The sequence below is a fragment of the Helianthus annuus genome, chromosome 10 (genome assembly GCF_002127325.2).
Source record: "Helianthus annuus cultivar XRQ/B chromosome 10, HanXRQr2.0-SUNRISE, whole genome shotgun sequence".
Taxonomy (NCBI): Eukaryota; Viridiplantae; Streptophyta; class Magnoliopsida; order Asterales; family Asteraceae; genus Helianthus; species Helianthus annuus.
Genome location: NC_035442.2, coordinates 161,055,648 through 161,065,518, shown reverse-complemented (window position 1 = coordinate 161,065,518; position 9,871 = coordinate 161,055,648). Strand labels below are relative to the sequence as shown.

The following is a 9,871-nucleotide window of genomic DNA, read 5'->3' as shown; positions in this document are numbered from 1 at the left end:
CACTTCCTAAACATACTATGACTCAAAAGTCCTAATATCTAGTAATTCAAACAAGATAAACATGCAGTTAAATGGAACAATTAAACATGAAAACATACTAGATAAATTAAACTTATCTCTTGACTCTTTTAGGGGGTTCACTCCCTCTACTTTCACATGTCTAATTAGGATTAACTTCTAATATTGAAGTGACCCAGGTTTCAATTTCAAAGACAATAATAATATCCAAATCTAAATACTCCAATAAATTAAAGAATAAGATGCTCCAAAATATAAATTAATTTATGTGTGCATCTAACTGTAAACTGTATGATGATAAAAACCATAATGGATGGTGCATATGATAGAGACATGCCTGGATGAGAGATGTTTGGATAAACATCAAAGGGGCAGAAGGATCAGAGCATGGCCTTTTTCAGGGAGAGGAAACCAAACCAACCAATCAAGAAATCCATCTCTTGAAACATAATTTAATATTACACTCTTTTCCTCTCTCATTTCTTTTCTTAATTTTAAATTTTATTTTAAAGTGTCTTTATAATATTTTACGAATGACGCTCCTAGGGCCATGGGGTGTGGGCTCGTTAAGCACGGGTGAAGTGGAACAACCCCCCCCCCCCCCCCCCCGATGATTCAGTTCCTTCGTGGGGATATCCCCAACTCTAGAGGTGTGAAAAAAATCCGAAACCGAATCCGAATTATCCGAATTCGAATTATCCAAATCCGAATTTTCGGATATCCGATTCGAATAGTAATATTGAAAATTTTCGGATATCCGATATCCGATATCCGAAATTTTTATTTTTTATTTTTTAAATATATACCTATAAATAAATTAAAGGGAAAATCGCCAAAATGGCCACGTTTTGGTCAAAGTTTCCAAAGTAGCCCGGTCAAACGTCTCGTGGAGACGTCTGAAAAGTGGTGAAACGTCTTGACGGCTGCCCAACGACAACGTGCCACGTGTCCGACAGAGAAGTCTGGGTTCTTGACGTCTTGGCTAAGACGTTTGCGACGGCTTGAGACGTTTCATTATGGCTAACCATTAATTCCAGACGACTTGAGACGTTTCCCCTCGGCTTGAGCCGTTTCTGGCCGGCTTGAGCCATTTTTCTCCCTTTAGCCGTGTTGTTCAAGCCTAGCCGCATTTCTTATTTTAAGACGTTTGTTGTACGATTTTAAGACGTTTTGTACGATTTCAAGACGTTTTATATGAATTCAAGACGTTTTATATGAATTTCAAGACGTTTTTTTATGAATCTATAGGGATCCCTTATTTATAAACACGAACTTTAAGGGAAATATTGTTTTTTGGTGATTATCTCACAACATGAGGGTCAAGTTTGTTGTTTATACTGGGGGGAAGTGGGATGTCATTAACGGAAACATTGAGTATGTTACTGGTGTCGATTCAAGGAGACGTGGTTTAGAAATTGAAACAGATCATTCATATAATAGTTTTTTAAACTATGTTTCTAAGATGTGTGATACTCCAAACATTACACGGTTGTCATACCGGATGTCTACGTTTACTGATCCGATCGATATAATTAATGATTGAGATGTTAGATTTTTTTTTTTGATTTGGCGATGCAGATTCCTTTTGAATTATATAAATTATATGTTATTCAAGAGTCTGATGTTGGTTCCTCTGGTTTGTCTTGTTTAAACAATTTCAAAGCTCCAGATCTAAATATTCCAGTAAAAGAAAGTTTTGATGTTTTAAACGATGAGTGTCCTAATTTAGAAAAATATTTTGAAAAATCTTTAACGTCTCACAACGAATCAGGTTCTTCATCTATAATGTTCGAGGCCGGTCATATATTCAATAACAAAGAAGAGATGAAGCTCGAGTTGGGAAAGAAATGTTTGTTAGAGCATTTCGAGTTTAAAGTTGATAGATCATCTAAGACACGGTATGAAGTTTCATGCAGGGGTGATGGTTGTGAATGGCGATTTAAGGCTTATGCTATTCCTTGTGGCAATTTATGGTTTGTTAAACATATGAACGATAGACACACCTGTTCGAAGACGCAAACACACCCACATTTCCGTCAGGCTAACCCAAAGGTTTTGGGTCACTTTTTGAAGGAACAACTAAAAGACAGTGGTAGGATATATCGAGCGAAAGAGATTGTCAAAGATTTTAGACAAAGGTTCGAGGTTGAGATAACAAACCTTCAAGCTTGGCGTGGTAAAAGCTATGCACTTGAACTTCTACAAGGAACAACACGAGACTCTTTTGCCGAACTACCAATATATTGTTACAATTTGAAACTTGCAAATCCTGGAAGCGTTACTCACATCTTGGTTGATGAGCAGAGTCGTTTTGAAATGGTTTTTGTTGCTTTAGGGGCTGCGGTAAATTACACATTTTATTTTGTACTTGCTCTTATTTTTTTTAAAGTAACATGGGTTTTGCTCTTATTTCATTTTGATTAATTTTCAAATTCGTAGCTTTATGTTTAATCTAAGACCTGTCGTTATCATTGACGCGGCACACCTAAAGGGTGAATTTAAAGGGACGTTGTTTTTAGCAGTGGGCATGGATGGAAATAATCAGATTTTACCACTTGCTTATGGCATTGGAAAATCAGAGGATGGTGAATCTTGGACAAGGTTTCTCTCAAAGCTTAGAGATTGTGTTGGTGAAATAGCAGATATGGCGATCATTTCGGATAGGGCGAATTCGATACATGTAGGTGTTAGAAATGTGTTTCCACGTGTGTACCACGGGTTGTGTTGTCGTCATTTAATGATGAATTTACGTTTGCCGTCGTCTAAAAAAAAGAGTACCAGGCACTATGGTGGAAGACGTGTAAATCTTATCGGATATCTGACTTTAACGAGTCATTTAATGCTTTGTCTTGTTGTTCCTCGAATACGCCAGATTTTAACAAATATTGGGTTTGGTAGATGGGCATGAGCTCATTGTCCCGGCAATCGATACCACTATATGACATCTAATAGTGCGGAGTCTATTAACTCTTTGTCTAGATTCTCGCGTAAGATGCCGATAACGCAACTTATCGAATTTTTCCGCGAGTCTGTACAAAAATGGTTTTATGACCGTCGATTGCAGGGCATGCAGGAGAGCCATTCACTTACTCAGTGGGCACAGAAGAAAATTTTAAAGAAAATTGAAGGGTCTAGAACCTGGACTGCTGCAGGCATCCGGGTAAACAGTTTTGTTGTTGAAGACGGTGGGAAAAGGGGTGTAGTTGATTTTTCGAATCGTTCGTGCAGCTGTCGTGTCTGGCAAGTTTTTGGTTTACCTTGTGGGCATGTGATTGCTGTTTCAAGATTTTTGGGTGAACCTGACTGTAGTCATTATGCTTTCTCGTGTTATTCAAACGAAGTATACAAAAAAACGTATGAAGAATCGATTAATTCTCTGCCTCATAGGTCTGAATGGGTAATACCAGAAGGCCTTGGCAGTGTATTACCCCCGAATATTACAAAACGTCAATCTGGTCGTCCAAAAGAAAACAACCGAATCTTGTCTCGTGGGGAAGAACCTGTTCCGGTATATTGTTCGCGTTGCCGAACATACGGATATGTTCGTGACGATTGTTTAGATCCAATGAAATCACAGATTCGTTCACAAAAATCATCAGGCAAAGGAAAAGGAAAAGAGAAAGAGACAGAAACCCAGAGTCCAACGGATGACATTTTTCCATCTTATAATTTAGCAGAATTTTAATAATATATTAGTTTTTTTTATGTTTTATTTTATGAAAATCATGTAACAAATTCTGTAACCGCAATAGTAATTACTACTTTTAATTATATAATGTTACACCCTAACTTGTAATAACTTTAAAATGACGCAGCGGAAATACGAGCCTTGAAATTTCTTTCTTTATTAGACACATTACTTACATAAAAGCTCAAATACGAAAATGTTAAGCATTTACTGGAAGAGGTTTACAATATTTACATTAAATTAACGCTTCAAAGCATTACGTATTTCAAACTATGTAGCCGTTCTTTCCGTACAATCCTTGCTCTTCGACTCGATCCACGCCCGCTTATCATCCTTAAAGGTAGAAGAAGTCCGAGTAGTACCTGTGAGCATCACATACAACTTAACAATTAGTCATTGACATCATCGTACAACTAAATTCACATATAATTAAATAGTATAACATTCGACAACGTAAACTTTGATTTATCCGACTATTCTCTCGGATTCTCTCGTTCCGAGTTCAGCTTCCATTCCACGAGAATCCGTCGTTCTCATTCCTGCATTACCTACCAATCTCAAGCACATTGTTAGTGAGATCCTTACCCAAACATATTGAAACAAAGCATACCTGCATACGTACTTGCGTGCTTACATATTCGTGCCTACGCATATTTTACTTACATCCAATTCTTGTTTAACTTGTTCGTATTCACTTATCATATTCGTACATTATTTATACGGTGCTTATTCTTGGGTTTAGAACCCAAAAACATCAAGAGAACACCCAAAATTTGGTTTAGAAGGCTTACCATAGACCACGGTTGATATACCGAAGCTTACGATACATTAAACAACTTAGTTAACAATTTTCAGCATCCTAAACATGGGGAGGCCGTTGGCGACGGCCCTACAGGGCGTCGGCGACGGCTTTTAGTTTTTCCCCGTAGCTTAAAAACCCCGTAGACAGGAAAATAGGGTGTCGGAGCAAACTGAAAAAGCACGAGGCGTCGGCGACGGCCCATAGGGGCGTCGGCGACGGCCTCTGCTTTTGCCATTTTTCTGCTGTGTTGTTTTCATCGTTCGAACGCACTAAAACTCGCATAACTTTTAAACCGTTTACCCGTTTAACCTCCCGTTTCTTCCTACATGCTTGTAAATTCACATTCTTTCATATGAACTTAAAATCCTACATCCAGATTAAGGAAATTCTTAACTTACATGCATTCGACTTATAATCATTTTCTAACTATTTGACCCGTTCGAGCGTATATCATCATAATCTGATTATTTGACCTCAATCTCATATGAACTTAATAATTTCGTTGACGTCTATCATAAAAGATTAAATTCTCGGATGTCTTGCATCCTCTTAACCCATTTTCGCTCAAATGCTTATTTTCGACCCGTTATGGTTATTTACGCATTAAGTGGTTTATGACATACAAGACCATACTCCACATTATCACACTAGACCATAAGCATTACACTAATCGAATAGCTTCCTTATAGTCTACTTTAAGATTGTTCGCCCAACATACCCATCAAGGGCGTTTTAATCAACTTTATTCCCATTATGCACAATGAAAGACTTCAACGCATAATTGACATCAAACATTATGTCTAATTAAATAAAGCGTTGTATTACTTAAACAACTAAGAAGTGACTACGGAGATCACTTACCTTGAGTACTCCAATAAGTGTATTTGTCACCTTGCCTTATCTTGACCCGTTATCCTCCTATGCTTGAGCTCTCCTTGACACGTTCCTATTATCTCATTCCATTACATCCATTCAATAGTTAGTATACGTAATCATACGCATCACTAATCACACTTCTATTCACGTGTCAATCGCTTAACGAGTTCAACATGTATCATAATACTACAATGCTAATCAATCTAACAATTTATCATTCCATCATCACAAAAGTCATACATGAGCTTCTAGCATACATAATTATGTATTTACATCATGTTCATTATTCTTTCAAAATTCCATACTTAGAATGATAACATTTTCTAAGTTAGGCAACTTGTTTCATACGTTAAACATTTCATACCATTTCTTAACACCTTGGTTATTTTTTTACACATCCATTCTACTATTTTCTATCAACAACCCGTTTCGACCCGTTGGTGAAATCATATGCATAAACTAGTTGGTAAGTGTTTTAGACACTTAAAACATTCAAATAACTTACTAATAATTTATTAAAATCAGTAGTTCATGATTCATACAAGTGTGCATAACAATACAACTATTTTTTTACTTAATATTTATACTAAAAATGTGCAGCAACTTTCTGCGCAGCAGCTGTTCACGACACATTTTAACCCATTTATCTTCTGATTCAGTTCTTCACGTTCAAATATGAAATGATCTACACTCAGAGACCTTTCTAAGCATATAAAGATCGTAACAATCGGACGTTCCTATGATTTTATATGATTTTTACAAAATCAGCACAGAAGCTGAAATGCTTCCAAACAGCTTGCTGTCAAAACAGTATTGCCGACTTTGGGCACTGTTTTGGCCTGTTTAACATCCGAATTCAACAAACATGTTCAAACACAAAACGTAATATGTTTAAATAGCTTTTTGAGCATATAAGGCTCGACCTCACAGGTCCTTCCTATGATTTTATATGATTTATACAAAATTGTTGCGCAACAAATTTTAATTCTAATCAGCTTTGTTACTCGATACACGTAGCATATCATTTTGTACACAACATCATAACTAAGCACTTTTCATACTTATAATACATAATCGCCTTCATTACTATTTAATTAACATTCCATACAAGTGATAACACATACTAACCTATACTAGGCATTTCATCAAACACTTGGTGTGCGATCTACTTTCCAAGCATAGTGTACAAGTGGTTTAAGCATGGTCTTCCCAAATTCATCTCTTGAACTATTTTATTCAAGCAATATCACATTGTCATCAATTCTACATCATGTTTACTATCAAAACCTATCATATAACATCTTGTGCAACAACATAATCTTAATATCAAAATTCACATGTTCATCATAATCATTCTTACGCTACACATGGGTTTCATTCTAATTCACTAAGATAACTAAAAATTCGGCCATGATTCTACTTAAATATGATAACATTAGCAAGCATACAACTCATACCCACTCTACTCTATGTGGGTTTTCACTTCCAACATTGATTAGCCGATTTTTAAGCACACATAATGTTCTAGATGGTGATCCTAGTTCAACATCATTCTAATTCCATATAAACTTATGGATTTTCTTGAACCCTAACATAATCAAGTTCATCAAAATTCCAAATTCTTCTTACCTTAAGCTTTAGTAAGTCTAGATGATCAAGAAATCACCAACATGCATGAGCAATGGCCATGATTAGGGCTTCAATTGGATGAATTTGTGTGATTAGAAAGGGTTCCCCTTCTTCTCTTGGCTCTGGCGTCGAACACACACACACATCTGATGTGTGTGTTTTATTTTTTTTTATTTCATTTTTATTAATTCAACTTTCATAACATGTCACCTTTAGCCCCTTAAGTTTAATGTGGTAATTGTTTATTCACCAATCTTTATTACTACTATCTAACTTGTATCGGTAACCAAGTTAAATAACATATTTCTCACATTTTATTAATCATGATAACATGCTAATGAATTTAATAATTCAAATTTTGGGGTGTTACAAGGCTACCCCCCTTAAAGAAGGTTTCGTCCCCGAAACCTCTCTCGTTCCTACATTTACCTTTCTATTGTACTCATTCAATGGGCACACTACAACATAACTCATTCGGGGTCTTTGCATAAAAATCTTAACCATAAATAAATATAATCGTACACATTGTTCTTATCTTCTTAAATTAGTAATTTACTTTCATAATCACTCAAGGGTCATGGTCTGATCCAGGGCTCTTATTAGTGTCTCTCACTTTATATTGCTAGTTTGTAGCACATATTATCCCTAGCATTTCATTCATTGAACATATTCCAAATGTATACAATTATTACTCGTATAGACTTAGGTTTGCGGCTTGTTTCTAGCTTCCTATTTAAGCATATTACATTCATTCATCGAAATAAGTCAATTTATTTCATTCTACTCATACATCATGTACAATCTTTCATTTCGTTCACTATGAGCCATCCTAAACATTCCATTACTATCATTACTTCTGATTACCTTTAAGCTCTTAGGAGGGGTCGATATATTATCATACGCATACTATATTCATTCAAAGACTTATTATTACAACCAAAATCACCCTTCTCAAACCTACTTATCTGTACTTATCACGAAGACTAAGCATCATTTCCAAGGTTACTATTGTTAATTATGCCATGCGTATCTTTTCTACAAGGTCTTGTTCAAATGAACATGGCCAACAAGCCGAGCATCAAGGTTAGCATTTCTTAACGATACTTGCTGTCTCGTATATTCTATCAGAATTTCCACAGTTACGAGCATTCAAGTTCAATACTACCCGACGATCATTACGAACATTTTGAAATTCATTTTACATTTTTGCATTACAGTTTGTATATATATATATTCTATTCTAATACATCAGTCTCTAGTCGAGTCATAACCTCCTATTTGAGTTATAACTCTTTTTATACGTACCTCTCGGAAGTAGATTCCATTGATTTGTTATCCATACCTTACGAAGATCATTCCTTTCCGATTAGTGACATTGCGTGTCCATTCATCAAGCTCACCTACGAGTACAAAACTTAAAATATCAAAACATTAACTAACGAGTCCAAATGGCAATCGCCATCTGACCCGCATGACCCGTTTATCCTTTCGACCTCTCGCATGCAACGCATTTGCATAAATACATTCATATATATATATATATATATATATATATATATATATATATATATATATGAAAATTTAAGCATAATTTGAATCATATCACTTAAGAAACATTTACTTGTCTGGTTCGTAATTACTTACACCTTCGGATATTTTCACTCCTATCATACTTTTGTTCATTTGCTTTACATTTACTTATATGACTTGTGTGACACAATCATGGTCAAACTATTGACTTCTTCTTAAGTAGACTAGATTTTGTCTTTTATATCTTAAATCCGTTTCGCGGATTCGAACACCTTACTCATACCTTTCGTACCTTTCATGTTTTGAATCCGTCTCACGAACTCAAATATTGCATTCACATCTTTCATTCTTTGAAGCCGTCTCGCGGATTCAATCATTTCATTCGCATATTTCATTCCTTGAATCCGTTTCGCCAATTCAAGCATTGCATTCGCATATTTCATTCCTTGAATCCGTCTCGCGGATTCAAGCATTGCATTCACATATTTCATTCCTTGAATCCGTATCGCGGATTCAAGCATTGCATTCGCATATTTCATTCCTTGAATCCGTCTTGCGGATTCAAGCATTGCATTCGCATATTTCATTCCGTGAATCCGTCTCGCGGATTCAAGCATTGCTTTCGCATATTTCATTCCTTGAATCCGTCTCGCGGATTCAAGCATTGCATTCACATCTTTCATTCCTACAAAGTACTCTCAATCCCCCGAGAGTCTTACTACCCATTTCACCCACACGCCTAGCTGCTACCAAACTCTATCGGACATACCTGTAACAATTATCACGGTCTCACGAACGTCATACGTTTCTTGTGTACTGGCCAGGTACACATTCCACGTACTAGTTTCGTGTCTTCGCGTAATCGCCACCTTATGTCCGAAGAATTTAGTTTCGGCTCGTGTAACGTGTTCAAAACTTATTTACCATGTCGTTATCATAATTTGTTCAAAATTTTTCTTTCACTTGCTTAACCATACCATTTCATATGCCCATACGTTAGGATTACGTACCTGGGGTCAATTCGTTTCATTACTTGCCTCGATGCCGGTCCTAGACCGCATTCACGGATCATCTCTTCCAACAATTGCGCTTACCCTTCACAAAACATACTATTAGTTTCCTTCAAATACATAATCTAATACATACTTACATTCGCTTTTGCCTTTAGGCCTCGATCGAGTCTTGGATTGCACGGGTTCTTGGTCACAAGAGCACACCGGTTTGAGTTCAAGTATTTACCTCCTGTTACTTGATTCTCTCAAACCAGGGCTCTGATACCAACTTGTTACACCCTAACTTGTAATAACTTTAAAATGACGCAGCGGAAA

General features: G+C 36.3%; 1 long non-coding RNA gene across 3 annotated transcripts; it reads right to left on the bottom strand.

Moving 5' to 3' along the window:
* Window positions 1-3,839: 3,839 nt before the first annotated feature.
* On the bottom strand, window positions 3,840-7,586 carry LOC110886263. Of its 3 annotated transcripts, none has more exons than XR_004869858.1 (4): window positions 7,014-7,586; window positions 5,370-5,454; window positions 4,166-4,254; window positions 3,840-4,068 (listed from the first exon to the last, which is right to left on the bottom strand). It is a non-coding gene; the product is annotated as an uncharacterized LOC110886263 (long non-coding RNA). The 3 variants fall into 3 exon arrangements; XR_002562720.2 differs by having other exon boundaries at window positions 4,150-4,254; window positions 7,014-7,584; XR_002562721.2 differs by lacking the exon at window positions 4,166-4,254 and having other exon boundaries at window positions 7,014-7,576.
* Window positions 7,587-9,871: the final 2,285 nt, after the last annotated feature.